Source organism: Schistocerca nitens, chromosome 3, assembly GCF_023898315.1.
Source record: "Schistocerca nitens isolate TAMUIC-IGC-003100 chromosome 3, iqSchNite1.1, whole genome shotgun sequence".
Taxonomy (NCBI): domain Eukaryota; kingdom Metazoa; phylum Arthropoda; class Insecta; order Orthoptera; family Acrididae; genus Schistocerca; species Schistocerca nitens.
Genome location: NC_064616.1, coordinates 859,322,395 through 859,342,044, shown reverse-complemented (window position 1 = coordinate 859,342,044; position 19,650 = coordinate 859,322,395).

The window sequence follows — 19,650 nt, the reverse complement described above, 5'->3', positions numbered from 1 at the left end:
TATTTGCAAATTTATTTTAAAGATTGTTCATTGAAATTTCAGCATATTATACGTGAGTTATAACTGAGCTGGTGCCTTATTTACGATTGTGAGACTGTGAGATTGGAATATTACGGAACACATAAAATATGGAGCCAAGATTGGGAGACTGGGTACAACACTGCATTCATAAAACCACACAAAGAACATTGAAACACATGCAACAGAAAGTTAACCACAACCAATAGATTCAAATTTTCAGTTAAAGAAATTACTTTCGTAGCACAATCCTGTCCGTCTTGTAATTACACTTCACGTGGTCAACTCGGTTTACAGAAAGCGTATAACTCTGCAATAATTTAGATAATAAAAATAAATTAGATCAAAAAGCAAGTTACAAAACAAAAACCTCGAACTGGTTACTAACGTCTTACTATTAACCTGATGGGTCAAACAGTTATATAAGCACGTGTTACTGGTCTCACAAAGTACACGCCACGTGGGTTGAACATAAAGAAAAGTTGGTATATTCAAAATCTTTTCAAGACGATACGTTATAATCACACAAGCATTTGCATTTAAGATTGATCTTACTTAGAGTTACTGACCAACACGTGGTTCCACTTTACTCACAAAGTAGTAACAAAGCAACTACCGCAAATTAATCTGAACTGGACACGAGAATTACACTCCGCTGCAATTAAAGATAACCTTAGCCATTTTAAAGCTAACCCGAAATAAAATGATTAAATTCTCAGTTAAGCTGAACTTAACAAATCCATTGTCCTATGGACTTAACAGACACGCGCTTAGCCGGAGATCTTACCACTTCAGACGCTCGCTACCGCCAGACTGCTACCGCTGGACTGCCCTGCGCTACTACTGGACTCCCACTGCCTACTGCTCGGCTGCAACTCTCCAACTGCCAGACTCCCACTGAACTACCCAGCGTGCTCCCGAGAGTCGCTCACAAAGACCAACGGAAGGCGCCAGAGGGGCAGCTTCCTATACCAACATGACAGGGGACGGACCGGACCATACTAAGAATGGAAACCTCTCTGCTTTTAGGAACCGTAGCTACCTGTTTCAACGTTGGTCCTACTGTTCTCTAGCAGACAGCCTTGTCTGCTACCCTCAAGCATGCAGCTACAAACACATTTGATCATTCATCCTCTCACACAGAAGGGAAGGGGGATGACAGTATCTTATCATACACAGTATATAAAAGAAAGCGGATGTAGGTTCCGTATGAGACTGTGTGACATGAATTACATATAAGAATTACATATAAACTGTGCTTTAAAGTGTAGTAGTGTGAGAGATCGTTCTTGTTTACGTGTAAAAGTAACACGTTCCACTACTCAGTCTCCTCCCAGATAGTCAGAAACGCCACAGTAAATTTAGAAGAGGAATTTATTCCTTAAAAGACAACAAATTTGAGAAATTAAACATGAAAGGAATCCAACAGAGACCTTTCAACAGCACGACAGTTATGTAATGTTAGCTGCATAGCTTCAGGCGAAATTTCTCACCAGGCCCTCGTACTTGGCGGCAGACACTATTTTCTAGACATCTTTACGCACTCACTGCGAGCTCAGAAATGAGAAGAGCGACGTGATGCTAACTGGGGTTGTACTAGAGACACTACCCAACACATCTGTGCAAAGCTTTATCGGATTTTCATAGTCGTTTCCATTTCGCGACCGATCGGAGCTTACTTTCTGAACGCCCCTCGTAGTATATTCACAGTCATTAATCAAATACAAGCTACAATCGCTTAAACCTTTTATAGAGATGAGCGTTTTCGGCAGAATTAAGCTTAAACTGCCGTCATCAAATCTGAATCACAATAGTAATCATAACACTTCAGAGCTATAGGTTATTTTTTAAGTTGGGAAAGCTCGCCAGTTCCACTATCGGCATTTCACAATAGGAACACATAAAGTAAAACATTAGGCCCCTGGGTTGATAGGGCCTATGTCAAAAGCTGCACTCAGTTTAATTCTGCTGAAACTGGTCATCTAAGTAAAAGTTTTAAGCGATCTTGGCTTGTATTTCGATAATGTCATCGAATCAGATGGCCGCCCAGAAGTCACAATGACGAACTTTGATACTGCCAGTGCAGGTTAGTGGAGGCTGCCGTGGTGTGTTGCATTGTCCTGATAGAATTTGAACTTCCCAATAGTTTCTGGGGGACTGGTGGGGAGGATGGAGGGGAGGAGGTTAGGTTAGTGGAGTAGCCAAATTGACCAATTTTCCTGTCAAAATTTGAACTTTTCGCCATGACGTTATTGCGATGATGCCATATCTATCGCCGCCATCTTGGATCCGCCATCTTGAATAAATTTGGCAACAATGGAGAGTGGGGTGGTATGAAGGTTATTCTACCACTCTTGGTTACTCACAGAACAAAACATTTGTTCTTTCAACCAAACATACTTTACAAAATTGTTAAGGCTTTCGTGGCCACTTGTTGACAAACTGCCTATTGGCTTCTGTCTCGGGTTCTTCGGCCGACGTTCATGTAATGATTTTTCTGACGTTTCGCCAGCACGAGTGGCTGGCATTGTCAAAGCTTCACCCTCCATTGCCGGTGGTGAACTGGAGGCGAGCTCGCGGCCGCAGGCTATATGTACCTGGCGTGCCAACGTCCGAGGGCTTCTCCGCGGTCATTTCCGGTGCGGTTCTCCTCTTGCTACCTGCGACGGTCGTTCGCTGCAGTACGGGAAGCCAGGATCCGTTTACCTTAAGGCTTTCCTCTTTCTTGTTGAAACTGTTCGCGTGTTTTTGGATTTCTACAGCTTCTCTGAACAAGCGCGTGTGATAGTGCTTCTCTACAGCCAGAACTTCCGTGTCGGCGAATTTTATAACGTGGTCGGTCTCATTCAGTGCGTGCTCTGCCACGGCCGATTTCTCCACCTGCCCCAACCTGCAATGTCGCTTATGCTCTTTGATCCTGGTGTTAATGGATCGTCCAGTCATTCCGACATAAACTTTTCCGACATTGCAAGTGGGTCTCTTTTCTCCTTCGCCGATCTAAGACACTCTTTGATCTTCCTTGTCGGTTTGAAAATCGTCTTTACGCCATGTTTGCGCAATATACGGCCGATTCTGTCCGTCACTCTGGGAATGTATGGCAAAAAGGCCGTACCCGACATTTCTTTTTCTGGTTCCTTACTTCGCCGAGTGTTTGGCTCTGTTACACTTCTAATGTAATTTGTGGAGTACCCATTGCTCCTCAGAACAGTTTCCAGGTGTTGCATTTCTCGTTTGAGGTGTTGAGGCTCACATATTCGTCCTGCTCTCGTTACGAGCGTACTAATCATGCCTCTTTTCTGGCTCGGGTGGTGGTTTGACAGTTTGTGCAGGTATCGGTCCGTGTGTGTCGGTTTTCGATACACGCTGTGTCCCAGGTTTTCGCCGTCCCTTGTGACCAGGACATCTAGAAATGGCAGTTTCTTGTCCTTTTCTACTTCCATGGTAAATGTTATGTTGGCATGGAGGCTATTCAAGTGTCTCAGGAATTCACCGAGCTGTTCTTCACCATGGCTCCACACCACGAAAGTATCATCGACGTACCTGTACCACACCTTAGGTTTGCAAGTCGCCGAGTCCAGTGCCTGTGCTTCGAATTGTTCCATGAAGAAGTTGGCCACCACTGGACTGAGAGGACTACCCATGGCGACGCCTTCCAGCTGTTCGTAGAAATCGCCATTCCACGTGAAATAGCTCGTGGTGAGACATGCATGGAAGAGCTTTTTGATGTCTTGCGGGAACATGGAACCGATGTGCTCCAGAGCGTCGCTGAGTGGCACTTTCGTAAATAACGAAACAACATCAAAACTGACCAGGATGTCGTTTGGCGCAAGTTTCAGTTTCCTCAGCTTCTCAATGAAATGTCCTGAGTCCTTAATGTATGTGTCGGTCTTTCCCACGTGTGGCTGGAGCAGAGAGGCCAAGTGTTTCGCCAGTTTATACGTTGGTGAGCCAGGAGCGCTAACGATCGGTCTCAGTGGAACGTTGTTCTTATGGATCTTGGGTAATCCATACAGCCGAGGTGGTAGGGCTTCTGTGTTGCGCAGGTTTCTCTGTATGTCCGCCGGCAGAGAAGACGCCTTGATTAATCGATTCGTATTCCGAGTGATACGCTGCGTCGGATCTGCACTTAGTTTTCCTTTTGCCGCTCGGTGCAGCGCTCGAGTTCGTTCTGCATGCTCCTGTGAGTGATGCTGTCGATCTTGTCCCAGTCGTCTCTATGCATTCTGCTACTTAGTTGATAGAAAATGTCCAGAAGTTCCTGATCCGTTCTTGCCAAGTCTCTCCGTGTTGTATGTATTCGCTCACGAAGAAAAGCTCGTTCCATTCTGTCGTAGATACGATGTGCTTGGGCGGTGGTGAATAGGCGCTTGCATCTCAAGAACTTCGGTGTAGCACATTCATCTCGGCACCGTGACAGAAAGGCGAGAGAGGACATCAGTCGCGCTTTTTTCTTCCGTCGTTGGTCAAGGCGTCGGTACAATCTGCAAATCTCCTCCCCGTAGAGGCGTAATACAAAATTGTTAAGGCTTTCGTGGCCACTTGTTGACAAACTGCCTATTGGCTTCTGTCTCGGGTTCTTCGGCCGAGACCTATTAGATCCGACGACGTACCGAAAACTAAGTGCAGATCCGACGCAGCGTATCACTCGGAATACGAATCGATTAATCAAGGCGTCTTCTCTGCCGGCGGACATACAGAGAAACCTGCGCAACACAGAAGCCCTACCACCTCGGCTGTATGGATTACCCAAGATCCATAAGAACAACGTTCCACTGAGACCGATCGTTAGCGCTCCTGGCTCACCAACGTATAAACTGGCGAAACACTTGGCCTCTCTGCTCCAGCCACACGTGGGAAAGACCGACACATACATTAAGGACTCAGGACATTTCATTGAGAAGCTGAGGAAACTGGAACTTGCGCCAAACGACATCCTGGTCAGTTTTGATGTTGTTTCGTTATTTACGAAAGTGCCACTCAGCGACGCTCTGGAGCACATCGGTTCCATGTTCCCGCAAGACATCAAAAAGCTCTTCCATGCATGTCTCACCACGAGCTATTTCACGTGGAATGGCGATTTCTACGAACAGCTGGAAGGCGTCGCCATGGGTAGTTCTCTCAGTCCAGTGGTGGCCAACTTCTTCATGGAACAATTCGAAGCACAGGCACTGGACTCGGCGACTTGCAAACCTAAGGTGTGGTACAGGTACGTCGATGATACTTTCGTGGTGTGGAGCCATGGTGAAGAACAGCTCGGTGAATTCCTGAGACACTTGAATAGCCTCCATGCCAACATAACATTTACCATGGAAGTAGAAAAGGACAAGAAACTGCCATTTCTAGATGTCCTGGTCACAAGGGACGGCGAAAACCTGGGACACAGCGTGTATCGAAAACCGACACACACGGACCGATACCTGCACAAACTGTCAAACCACCACCCGAGCCAGAAAAGAGGCATGATTAGTACGCTCGTAACGAGAGCAGGACGAATATGTGAGCCTCAACACCTCAAACGAGAAATGCAACACCTGGAAACTGTTCTGAGGAGCAATGGGTACTCCACAAATTACATTAGAAGTGTAACAGAGCCAAACACTCGGCGAAGTAAGGAACCAGAAAAAGAAATGTCGGGTACGGCCTTTTTGCCATACATTCCCAGAGTGACGGACAGAATCGGCCGTATATTGCGCAAACATGGCGTAAAGACGATTTTCAAACCGACAAGGAAGATCAAAGAGTGTCTTAGATCGGCGAAGGAGAAAAGAGACCCACTTGCAATGTCGGGAATATACCGCATACCTTGCACTTGCGGAAAAGTTTATGTCGGAATGACTGGACGATCCATTAACACCAGGATCAAAGAGCATAAGCGACATTGCAGGTTGGGGCAGGTGGAGAAATCGGCCGTGGCAGAGCACGCACTGAATGAGACCGACCACGTTATAAAATTCGCCGACACGGAAGTTCTGGCTGTAGAGAAGCACTATCACACGCGCTTGTTCAGAGAAGCTGTAGAAATCCAAAAACACGCGAACAGTTTCAACAAGAAAGAGGAAAGCCTTAAGGTAAACGGATCCTGGCTTCCCGTACTGCAGCGAACGACCGTCGCAGGTAGCAAGAGGAGAACCGCACCGGAAATGACCGCGGAGAAGCCCTCGGACGTTGGCGCGCCAGGTACATATAGCCTGCGGCCGCGAGCTCGCCTCCAGTTCACCACCGGCAATGGAGGGTGAAGCTTTGACAATGCCAGCCACTCGTGCTGGCGAAACGTCAGAAAAATCATTACATGAACGTCGGCCGAAGAACCCGAGACAGAAGCCAATAGGCAGTTTGTAAACATACTTTGTTGCCTTCACTTCTGATGGTGCTTATTCAACACCTGGATGTTTAATTTTAGACAGTATTTTGCATTACTACCAAATGAAGTTTCTGTGCCATGACAGCACAGATGTGTATGTATGAGCAATTAGTAGCTTAATAACAACACATGATAAGCAAGATTCTTACATATAGCAGTCTTGTTTTATCTAGATTATTCATTTTATGGTGTACTTGTCTTTTCAGATATATATTGTCCCTGATAAAAAAGACTAATGTGTTAAGAGATATTCAAGTTTACTTTCATTATTTCTTACAAATTCCGTCTAATTTGTTGGGGGAGTATATCATTCCATATTTCGTGAACTGCACTGAAGATTACTGCAATTTATTAGAAAAATTAGATACATTTCTTAATCTAACGAGACAGTTTCAATTGTGCACCAGTTTCTTTCCATATGTTATCCTCGGAGAAAAATGTCCTTGTACTTAGGAGTATTTAATTCATAAAGGACTGCTTTGCTACATCAGCTCACAGGGTATTACTTACACTAACTCACAGAGTATAACGCACTGCAGGAGTGGCTCATTTCTAGTTTCATTTGGCTTGATGTCTTGCGGGAACACTGTATATAAGGTCTGACTCGCACAATTGTTGCTGCCATAGCCACATTGCAGCTCAAAATCAAACTGCGTGTACGACTAGGCAGCCACTGTCACAGCCGCAGGCAATAGTCGCACCTCTGACATCGCACTGTGAATGTGCGTTGTCTGATGTGTGACAGGACACTACGCAACAACAGGGACTGCCCACTCATGTACGCGTAGTTTGAGTTTGGGCTGCGACAGTAGCACTGCACCTATGACGTGCTGCAACCGTAGCCATGTGACAGAGGCCTTCTACATAGTGTTGTCACATGTTGTCTAGCCAAATAAAACTGCAACGAGACATTCATAGAAAGTAATACTCTGTGAGGTAGTCTCTCAACATCGGTGTCTCTAATATTTAAAGCATCATATGAACAAGGGCATTTTGTTCCAGCATCATCACAGTCGGGATACTGCTATTTGGTTGAAAATTCCTTTGCTTGTTGCAAAAAAAAAATTCTGGTGAAGGAATTTGCAAGTAAATAGGAGAAAGTTTGTAGATGATGTGGACAGTACCTCTCCCACAATTCTACTGACTGTAGCGATTCGGAAGGAAAATACAAGAGATGGCTACAATTCTCCAGTTGCCAACGATCTGAAGAAAATATAATTAAGCTGGTATGCTTTTATTTTTGATGAACCTCCCAGATGTTCAGAAAGTAACTATTCAGTGCCATGTTGTGGTGTGCTAAGTAATGACTCGTTCAAATGGCTCTGAGCACTATGGGACTTAACAGCTATGGTCATCAGTCCCATAGAACTTAGAACTACTTAAACCTAACTAACCTAAGGACATCACACAACACCCAGCCATCACGAGGCAGAGAAAATCCCTGACCCCGCCGGGAATCGAACCCGGGAACCCGGGCGTGGGAAGCGAGAACGCTACCGCACGACCACGAGATGCGGGCTAATGACTGGTATGATTGTCAATTATCAATACAACATTTTCCATTGTTTAACATATATGAATCATATTGACCAGGTATTTATATTTTATTTGTCTGCAGGTTCGGTTTGATTGATGTCCAACGTCTTGTGTAACCTCATTGTGATGCAGGTCATCATGGTGACGACTGAACAAAAAGTGTTTCTTGTGGAGCATGTGTTCCGCAATGGAGACAAGTTTACCTCAGCAGTAGAATCTGCATTTGCAACAAAGTTCACAGGAATAAACATGCCTAACTGCAATGCTGTTCGGAACCTCATCACCAAGTTTCGAAACACCAGAAGCGTTCATATTGCTCCAAAATCAGGCAGGCCATCAACATCCACATCCGAAGAGGTGATGGAGGTGCAAGACATGATGCTGAAAAGTCCAAATAAATCGGTTAGACTACTAGCTCATCAGGCCCACGTGTCCATGGGTTCCGCTCACAAGATTCTCTGAACGTCACTGTCCATGTATCCGTACAAAATGTTGGTCGTGCATGAATTGAGAGACACCGATCGCACGGCGCGTGTGAACTTCTGTAACTGGTTTCTGTCCTTTCTGTAGGACAATGGTGAGGGGTTTCTTGACACGTTTTTCATGGATGAGGCATGGTTTCTCCTCTCTGGTTACGTGAATAGCCAGAACAGTCGTGTGTGGACTATGGAGAATCCGCATGAATTTAAGGTGCCCCCACTGCATGATCAAAAAGTTACTGTTCGGTGCGCCTGACTCGCAAATGCATCATTGGGCCGATCTTCTTTCAGGACACCATAAATGGTGCTGCACCTGCATTCTGGAGCCCTGCCTAGGTGAACTGAATGAGGACGAAATTGAGAATGCCTGGTTCCAACAGGCCAAAAGGTGATGAACTTTTTAAAGGACATCTTTGGTGACCTCATCATCTCTTGAGGACTCTAGCCTCTGCGTTCACCCGACTTGGATCCACTGGATTACTTTCTATGTAGTACGTTGAAGGGAAAGGCCTATGAAGGCAATCCGGACCCCATACAAAAACTCCAAGCTGCACTGACACGTCACATTCGAAACATCACTCCTAATGTTCTGCACAACGTCTTCAGGAACATGCAGAAACGTGTGCAACCTTGTCTTCAAGTTGAAGGGGATCGCTACCAGCATCTCTTATAACTTCCATGACTTTAATATGGCAAGTTATGAACTGCATAGTTACTTATTAAACACCCTATATATTTCGTGGTTTTAAGTGAAATTTTCAAGAACTTGTGGAGCAACATTAGGGCACCATATCAGAGAAATGGAAGAGAAAGAAAATTTGAAACAGGATCAAATATCTCAGCAAAGCCAAAGAAATCTGTTCTATATGATCACTTGCCTTTCCTGGATACAGTTCAGCACGAAAGGCAGTAAGTTAATTCGTTGATTTTAAGTATACTACTTTCATCCTTCAGTAGCTTTCACATCTTTACCTTTGGGAATAATAAATTTGGCCTATATAGATTTAACGAACGACAACAAGAAACACTCCCTTTCCCAGAAAAGTTCCAGGATAGGTGTTTTTTTAATAGAAAATTCTACTTGCCAAGTAGTGATAGTAGCTCTGTCGAAGTAGTCCCCTTGGCAGTCTGTACACATTTGCCGTCGTTTCTGGAGATCTTGAAAGCAAGCAGGGAAATTTTCAACTGCGATGCTTGTAAGCCCATTTGTCACAGACCGTTGAATGTCTGTGATATCTTGATGAAGCTGTCTCTTCAGTCGCCTTTTCACGCGCAAAAAGGACAGGGAGATATGGCCGATGTGGGATGGCCAGAGACTCGGTAACAGTTAAAACAATATGGGGTCTTTCATTGTCATGCAGTAAGAACCAGTCCCGAGAATGGCACAATTTGAGGGCGGCGACATCGAATTTCTTGTCGCAAACGTTTCAAGACTTCGATGTAAAGAGTTTGGTTCACTGTTTGACCTGGAGGAACATACTCATGGGACTAATCTTTTACTATCAAAGAATGCGATAAAAATTGTCTTTGTTCTCGAAGGTTGTAGTTTGAATTTTTTCGAGGCTGGTGATCCAGACTCCGCCATTCAGCACCCTGACGCTTTGAGTGAGGTCCATATTGGTAGCACTAACTTTCATTCCCAGTAATAATCTTTGACAGAAATGTGGGATCACGTCTAGCTGTATCCAGTAGCTTAGGAAAAATTCTTAGTCTTTTCTCTTTCCGTTCGTCCGTTAGCGTCTGAGGGACGAGGTTTGCCTCAATTTTCCATTTCCCTTAATCTTTTTGTAAAATCTTATGACACACATCATGATTCAAATTAAGTTCTTCTGATATGGTATGCACAGCTACATGATGGTCTCCTTGCAATAACTGCCTTACACGCTCCACGTTTGCATTGATATCTGCTGTAGATGGGCGGCCAGCTATGTAAGTGTCTCGTCTTACACTGAATCTCTGCCTTCATAAAACCTTTTGTGCCACTCGAAAATACGACTTTCTGAAAGTGCCTCGCCTGCGTATTCTTGCTTAATCATTGTCCACGTTTCAGTAGGGGCTTTCGCGAGCTTAATGCAGAACTTAATGTTCACTCTTGCTCAAAATTAGCACTCATTGTGTCACCGTAACTCATTCGCCAAGAACCGAAGCAGTGTGTTGCTAAGCACAGACCTGCCACCTAGTGAATGTGCATGGAAACATGGCCAAGGTCATTTCAAGGACACACATGTACCATGTAGCATAAAAACATTTGTTTCTTCGTAGTATTGCGAACTCAGAAATACAATAACCTGTGCTGGAACTTTTTTAACGAAGGGAGTAATTTTTTTTACAGATTTGTTTCCAATATTTGACTCTCTCAGTCGACAGAAAAGACTGACAGTACTGTTTCAAACATTGTGACTGATTCCAGAGAAATTGGGAAATTTGTGGTAAGGTCTGATGAGAACAAACTGCTCAGGTCATCGGTCCCTAAGCTTACACACTACTTAGTTAGATTAACTTACGCTAAGGACAACAAACACACCCGTGCCTGAGGAAGGACTCGATTCTTGTCATGTAATCTGAAAGAGCCTGAGACGAGAAGGATGCAAGCTCCATCAAATGTCTCAGGTGAACATACAACTTCCATACAGATAAACGAAGGTCCTGACCACGGCAGTACAGATTTAATTAAGAGGGAGAAGATGAGTGCTGAGGGTAAGTTGTATCTCCTGATCGAAAAAAAAGACAGACTGAAAGCGAGTGTGCAACGACAGAATTCAAAATAAAATACCTAGAGGAGACCTACCAACAGAAAGGATTTAAATTTAAGGACATGCCAACCAACTATTTTAATTGAACAAAAAATAAAAACATGCATATGGAATTTAGAGATGGACATACACAGTGCTTGATTTGTCCTGGTACTGCGGCCTTTCAGGGGTGGAGGGGGGCGACTGAAATTTAGACTGCTTAAAGCATTATTTTGAAGCTTTTCTGAGCATTTTAAAATTGTGAATAAAACATTTGTACCGGTAAAAAATAAAATTTCCATGTGCACCAACAATCTTTTATTACATGTTTTATTGAGTTACATATTATTTCTCAATTTATGATTTGTTACAAAAATGAATTACAGTAGGGTGAATACACGTAAATTTGAACTATAAGATATTGAAAAAAGAGAAAACTGCAATGTTTTAACTTACTTTTATAAAACTGTACAAAACTTTGAAAGGTTTTCCTTGTACATGCCCCCTCTTCCTCTTTTCTTGCTGTTGGTGTCCATAGCAGAGTGCTGTCCACGAAGCAGCCAAGATTCCACGTACTTTAAAGAGTCAAAACGAGTCAGTGGCGGGCTATTCAACTTCAGAAAAGAAGTGAAGAAACAGTTTTTGCTAACAGAGAAGCTCTACAGTAAGTAATGATCAGATTCATTTGGGAAAACCCTCTTTCATATTCACCAGATGACAATGGAATTGTCTTGATGGTAGTTGTCAACGGAAGCAAATTTCTGGGATACTCTGTTTTGTTTTCACAGTTTCCATCAAAGTTCTCACAACTGTCAAAAATATACTCATGAAATGCTTTAGTCTTGTCTCAGTTGTTCAACTCAGTGGCTCAACATCTTTTCCCCCAAAAGTATTGTCTTTAATGACTTTGGGCCAAATACTTCCGTCAACTATATGGACTGAATTGGCCAAAGCTGCACCTTCCCCACTTAGTATTCTCTTTTCAATTGCTTGTGAAAGATTGTCATAAAAGTCAACAGGATTACTGGGCAGTTCTTTAGTTTTTTTATACAGTTTGATTGCCATAAATCTTGTATTGTTGACAGGTGTCACAGCCTGCTCATAAAAAGTTCCAGGACTACCTTTCCGAGCAATGAATGTGTTAACGAACATTTGAAGCTTTTTATTAGTCTGAAACAAGCCTGCATCTCGGAGTTGCAGTTCATCACTAACTTCTGAAATTTCTTGAAGTGCATCAAACATCAACGCCAAACCTAAAACAAAGCACATGGCTGTCAGTTTCCTGAGTATGCCTTCACGCTTACATCTTTCCACAGCCTCAAGTGCTGTGTCTTCTTTAGCGCCTACAATACTATTTGCAGATAACCTCATAGTTCTCCCAAACTACTGAACTGTACGCTACCAATCTTTATCTAACACCCTTCCAGTTTTCGACAGTTGAATGCCAAGTTTGTCTGCAAACAAATGCAACTCTTAGCTATTCTTTGGTGAGTCATGGTATAGGACATAAAGTATGAATGCTTTAAATCTATTGATACTTGTCATTTTCTTTGGTAAGTCACTTACACAAAGTTCGAGCCTACGATTATAGCAATGCCAACTCCAGGTTTTAATCCAGTCATCACTGCAGCTCTGTCACACGCCACAGAAATTAGTCTAGTACTTGAAATTTGTTTCATCTAACTTGTAGTCTTTAAAAAGAATGCCAACTCCAGATTTTAGTCCAACCAGCACCGCCATCTCTGTCACAAGCCACAGAAATTAGTCTACTTTTTGAAATTTTTGCATCTAATTTGTTGCCTTCAGTACACCGAATCACAACATGAAAAATGACAAGCGACGTCACACTTTCGCGTTCAGCTAGGTCCAAAAATAAATGTAGAGGGGATTCCATACTCAGTTTTGTAAGGTAAACTCGAATGTACAAAATTAGATTTGTTTTTTGCTTAAAATAGTTGATTCATTGATCATGATTGCAAATTTATCGTCCACTTGTATTATTTCCTGTACAAGATGAGTTCGCGTTTCTGCACTGATATGGTTAATGATAGTCACATACGTCTTACTCACATGTAGAATTTGGCCCATATTTAATCCTGAACATTGATTGCTGCTTCAAAGTTGCTGAAAGACTGGTCTCTCTTGCAGGCTTATAGACACTACAAAAGATTCTCACAAGGGAACCTCCCCATCGCACCCCCCTCAGATTTAGTTGTAAGTTGGCACAGTGGATAGGCCTTGAAAAACTGAACAGAGATCAATCGAGAAAACAGGAAGAAGTTGTGTGGAACTATGAAAAAAATTAGTAAAATATACAAACTGAGTAGTCCATGCGATGATAGGCAACATCAAGAAGTATGGGAGTCAAGCAGCGCCGTGGTCCCGTGGTTAGCGAGAGCAGCTACGGAAGGAAAGGTCCTAGGTACAAGTCTTCCCTCGAGTGAAAAGTGTAATTTTTTATTTTCAATTTATGTGACAAACTGTTATGTTTTCATCACTTTTTTGGGAGTGATTATCACATCCAAAAGAAAACCTAAATCGGGCAAGGTAGAAGAATCTTTTTACCCATTCGCTAAGTGTACAAGTTAGGTGGGTCGACAACATATTCCGGTCATGTGACGCACATGCCTTCACCAGTGTCGTATAGAATATATCAGATGTCTTTTCCTGTGGAGGAATCGGTTGACCTATGACCTTGCGATCGAATGTTTTCGGTGCCCATTGGAGAGGCACGTCCTTTCGTCTACTAATCGCACGGTTTTGTGGTGCGGTCGCAAAACACAGACACTAAACTTATCACAGTGAACAGAGACGTCAATGAACTAACGGACAGATCATAACTTTGCGACAATAAAATTTTCAGTCGAGGGAAGACTTGAACCAAGGACCACCCGTTCCGCAGCTACTCACGCCAACCACAGGACCACGGCGCTCCTCAGTTTACAGTTTCCTAGATGTTGCCTATCTTACACATGGACTACTCAGTTTGTATATTTTACTAGTTTTTTTCATAGTTCCACACAACTTCTTCCTGCTTCCTCGATTGATCTGTGTTCAGTTTTTCAAGGCCTACCCACTGTGCCAACTTATAACTAAATCTGAGGGGGGTGCGATGGGGTGGTTCCCTTGTCAGTGTAACTTCTTTTTTGATATGGTTTTCAAACAGACGTTCACTAGTGTTTCATTTTGGCACTCTGCCAATATTTTTAAAGCTGTTCTTTCTGCAGTATTCTCTTTGTGATCAAATAACTTTTTTTTCTCAGTACTGTTTGTTGCTGGGCTCGAATTGCCCCAAAACTAGTGTATCACATCCAGTCCATCGCTTGGACACTTTCATAACAGTTTCTTGTTTTTTTTTTTTTTTTTCAACGCCCAAAGATCCAACTATTTGGCAAATCTCACACCCCAATTTTTTCTTGTGTACAATAAGTCAATTTTATTTTTAACAAAACTCGCTCTTTTCTTCCAAAGTCCAACAGTCTGGTTACTGTTTATCACTTTCTTTGACGTTCTCAGGAGAAAAAGATGAAGTGACGCTGGGTGAAGCAGGCAATGGTGACTGCGTTTGAACTGTTTCCATTTGCGACGGCGGACATTTTTCAGCTTCTTCATCTAGTTTTTTATTGAAATATTTGTTTTTCAGGTTCTTTATTGAAATAAATAGTTACTTTATCGATTGTACACGGCGAGCGAAAACTTCACGCACTTTGATTTTTGAACATAACTCGAGAGAACAGAGCAAGCATAACAGAAGAGCGACGGGTAGAGCGGGCACTTGACACAGCAAACAAGAGTCGAATCGAATGAAGTGGCTGAAGTGATATAATGTGGCAGCTGACTGTAGTGGAACACGTGCAGAGCGGTGAGCCAGACAGGGAGGGGGAAGATGACACAGCTGGCCAGACATCTCCCTTTGTCCGCCACTACGCTCGTCTTGAAAAGGACAGGCTAGTCGCGCCGAGTACGCATAGTATTATATCACCGGACCTGCAGCAAAAGCTATATCGTACTGCATTTCAAAATCTTTACTTTTTTTTTTGTCAGAGGTAGTGGTACGGGTTACCGGTGCTTACAGCCACAAATCAAGCGCTGGATATACGAGCATGTGCTTCCTGCCGCCGTTGGATAAGCAGCTGCAGCAGCAAGTCGTATACTCCTAGCTCACTCATTTGTTACATAGTTTAATTCTTAATTTCTTTGCGTTTTTTTGGTACTTGCATTGTTTAATTCATAAATTTCGGGCGTATTATAGTGTTTGAGAGTTGTAGCATCGCGTTTTAGTACCTGAATAGTATAAAATCGCGTAGTCTCCTTCCGCCGCCGAGCAGTGTGTCAGCAGTGCGCAAGTAGCAGCATTACTGCATTTACTAGGCAATCTTGTATTTTAATAACCGTTTAAATTTTGTCGATTTGTTTGCGCTCTCTATAGATTAGTTCAGACGTTCTTTGCACAACAGTTTTTAGCATGGATAGGGACTGCAACTGCTGTGTTCGGATGCAGGCTGAGTTGGCATCCCTTCGCTCCCAGTTTCAGGCAGTGTTGGCTTCGGTCACACAGCTTGAGGCTGTTGCCAATGGGCATCACTGTGGGGGTCCGGATGGGGGTTTGTCGGGGACGGCCAGCTCGTCCCACGCATCCCCCGATCGGACTACGACTGTGGTTGCCCGGGATACTGCCCGCATTGAGGCTGATCCCTCACCTGTGGTAGAGTGGGAGGTCGTCTCAAGGTGTGGCAGGGGGCGAAAGACATTCCGGAGGGCTGAACGGAAGGCCTCTCCAGTTTGTCTGACGAACCGGTTTCAGGCTCTGTCTCAGGCTGATGCTGATCTTCGGCCTGACATGGCTGCTTGTCCTGTTCCAGAGGTTGCCCCTCAGTCTGCAAGATCCGGGCGGTCGCAGAGGGTGGGCTTACTGGTAGTTGGGAGCTCCAACGTCAGGCGCGTAATGGGGCCCCTTAGGGAAATGGCAGCAAGAGAGGGGAAGAAAACCAGTGTGCACTCCGTGTGCATACCGGGGGGAGTCATTCCAGATGTGGAAAGGGTCCTTCCAGATGCCATGAAGGGTACAGGGTGCACCCATCTGCAGGTGGTCGCTCATGTCGGCACCAATGATGTGTGTCGCTATGGATCGGAGGAAATCCTCTCTGGCTTCCGGCGGCTATCTGATTTGGTGAAGACTGCCAGTCTCGCTAGCGGGATGAAAGCAGAGCTCACCATCTGCAGCATCGTCGACAGGACTGACTGCGGACCTTTGGTACAGAGCCGAGTGGAAGGTCTGAATCAGAGGCTGAGACAGTTCTGCGACCATGTGGGCTGCAGATTCCTTGACTTGCGCCATAGGGTGGTGGTGTTTCGGGTTCTGCTGGATAGGTCAGGAGTCCACTACACGCAACAAGCGGCTACACGGGTAGCAGGGGTTGTGTGGCGTGGGCTGGGCGGTTTTTTAGGTTAGATGGCCTTGAGCAAGTACAGAAAGGGCAACAGCCTCAACGGGTGCGGGGCAAAGTCAGGACATGCGGGGACCAAGCAGCAATCGGTATTGTAATTGTCAACTGTCGAAGCTGTGTTGGTAAAGTACCGGAACTTCAAGCGCTGATAGAAAGCACCGAAGCTGAAATAGTTATAGGTACAGAAAGCTGGCTGAAGCCAGAAATAAATTCTGCCGAAATTTACGGCGTTTAGAAATGATAGATTGCATGCAACCGGTGGTGGAGTGTTCGTCGCTGTTAGTAGTAGTTTATCCTGTAGTGAAGTAGAAGTGGATAGTTCCTGTGAATTATTATGGGTGGAGGTTACACTCAACAACCGAGCTAGGTTAATAATTGGCTGCTTTTACCGACCTTCCGACTCAGCAGCATTAGTGGCAGAACAACTGAGAGAAAATTTGGAATACATTTCACATAAATTTTCTCAGCATGTTATAGTCTTAGGTGGAGATTTCAGTTTACCAGATATAGACTGGGACACTCAGATGTTTAGGACGGGTGGTAGGGACAGAGCATCGAGTGACATTATACTGAGTGCACTATCCGAAAACTAACTCGAGCAATTAAACAGAGAAACGACTCGTGGAGATAACATCTTGGACCTACTGATAACAAACAGACCCGAACTTTTCGACTCTGTATGTGCAGAACAGGGAATCAGTGATCATAAGTCCGTTGCAGCATCCCTGAATATGGAAGTTAATAGGAATACAAAAAAGGGAGGAAGGTTTATCTGTTTAGCAAGAGTAATAGAAGGCAGATTTCAGACTACCTAACAGATCAAAACGAAAATTTCTGTTCAGACACTGACAATGTTGAGTGTTTATGGAAAAAGTTCAAGGCAATCGTAAAATGCGTTTTAGACAGGTACGTGCCGAGTAAAACTGTGAGGGACGGGAAAAACCCACCGTGGTACAACAACAAAGGTAGGAAACTACTGCGAAAGCAAAGAGAGCTTCACTCCAAGTTTAAACGCAGCCAAAACCTCTCAGACAAACAGAAGCTAAACGATGTCAAAGTTAGCGTAAGGAGGGCTATGCGTGAAGCGTTCAGTGAATTCGAAAGTAAAATTCTATGTACCGACTTGACAGAAAATCCTAGGAAGTTCTGGTCTTACGTTAAACCAGTAAGTGGCTCGAAACAGCATATCCAGACACTCCGGGATGATGATGGCATTGAAACAGAGGATGACACGCGTAAAGCTGAAATACTAAACACCTTTATCCAAAGCTGTTTCACAGAGGAAGACCGCACTGCAGTTCCTTCTCTAAATCCTCGCACAAACGAAGAAATGGCTGACATCGAAATAAGTGTCCAAGGAATAGAAAAGCAACTGGAATCACTCAACAGAGGAAAGTCCACTGGACCTGATGGGATACCAATTCGATTCTACACAGAGTACGCGAAAGAACTTGCCCCCCTTCTAACAGCCGTGTACCGCAAGTCTCTAGAGGAACGGAAGGTTCCAAATGATTGGAAAAGAGCACAGGTAGTCCCAGTCTTCAAGAAGGGTCGTCGAGCAGATGCGCAAAACTATAGACCTATATCTCTGACGTCGATCTGTTGTAGAATTTTAGAACATGTTTTTTGCTCGAGTATCATGTCGTTTTTGGAAACCCAGAATCTACTATGTAGGGATCAACATGGATTCCGGAAACAGCGATCGTGTGAGACCCAACTCGCTTTATTTGTTCATGAGACCCAGAAAATATTAGATACAGGCTCCCAGGTAGATGCTATTTTTCTTGACTTCCGGAAGGCGTTCGATACAGTTCCGCACTGTCGCCTGATAAACAAAGTAAGAGCCTACGGAATATCAGACCAGCTGTGTGGCTGGATTGAAGAGTTTTTAGCAAACAGAACACAGCATGTTGTTATCAATGGAGAGACGTCTACAGACGTTAAAGTAACCTCTGGCGTGCCACAGGGGAGTGTTATGGGACCATTGCTTTTCACAATAGATATAAATGACCTAGTAGATAGTGTCGGAAGTTCCATGCGGCTTTTCGCGGATGATGCCGTAGTATACAGAGAAGTTGCAGCATTAGAAAATTGTAGCGAAATGCAGGAAGATCTGCAGCGGATAGGCACTTGGTGCAGGGAGTGGCAACTGTCCCTTAACATAGACAAATGAATTGTATTGCGAATACATAGAAAGAAGGATCCTTTATTGTATGATTATATGATAGCGGAACAAACACTGGTAGCAGTTACTTCTGTAAAATATCTGGGAGTATGCGTGCGGAACGATTTGAAGTGGAATGATCATATAAAATTAATTGTTGGTAAGGCGGGTACCAGGTTCAGATTCATTGGGAGAGTGCTTAGAAAATGTAGTCCATCAACAAAGGAGGTGGCTTACAAAACACTCGTTCGACCTATACTTGAGTATTGCTTATCAGTGTGGGATCCGTACCAGATCGGGTTGACGGAGGAGATAGACAAGATCCAAAGAAGGGCGGCGCGTTTCGTCACAGGGTTATTTGGTATCCGTGATAGCCTTACGGAGATGTTTAATAAACCCAAGTGGCAGACTCTGCAAGAGAGGCGCTCTGCATCGCGGTGTAGCTTGCTCGCCAGGTTTCGAGAGGGTGCGTTTCTGGATGAGGTATCGAATATATTGCTTCCCCCTACTTATACCTCCCGAGGAGATCACGAATGTAAAATTAGAGAGATTAGAGCGCGCACGGAGGCTTTCCGGCAGTCGTTCTTCCCGCGAAACATACCCGACTGGAACAGGAAATGGAGGTAATGACAGTGGCATGTAATGTGCCCTCCGCCACACACCGTTGGGTGGCTTACGGAGTATAAATGTAGATGTAGATGTAGATGCCAGAACAGACTGATGAAATTTGAGGCTGGTAACGTTAGAAGCATGATATATTTCCTTTTAATATAAAATTAAAGTGTTATTTATTTTTTTACTACTTTTGTAAGTTTCTTGAAAGCAGCTGGCCATTTTAATGAATACTGTTTATATTAAATCCCCTCTCACTTCACTGCTCTAAACCTATCGCTAGTGGGAGAGCAAATAAGAA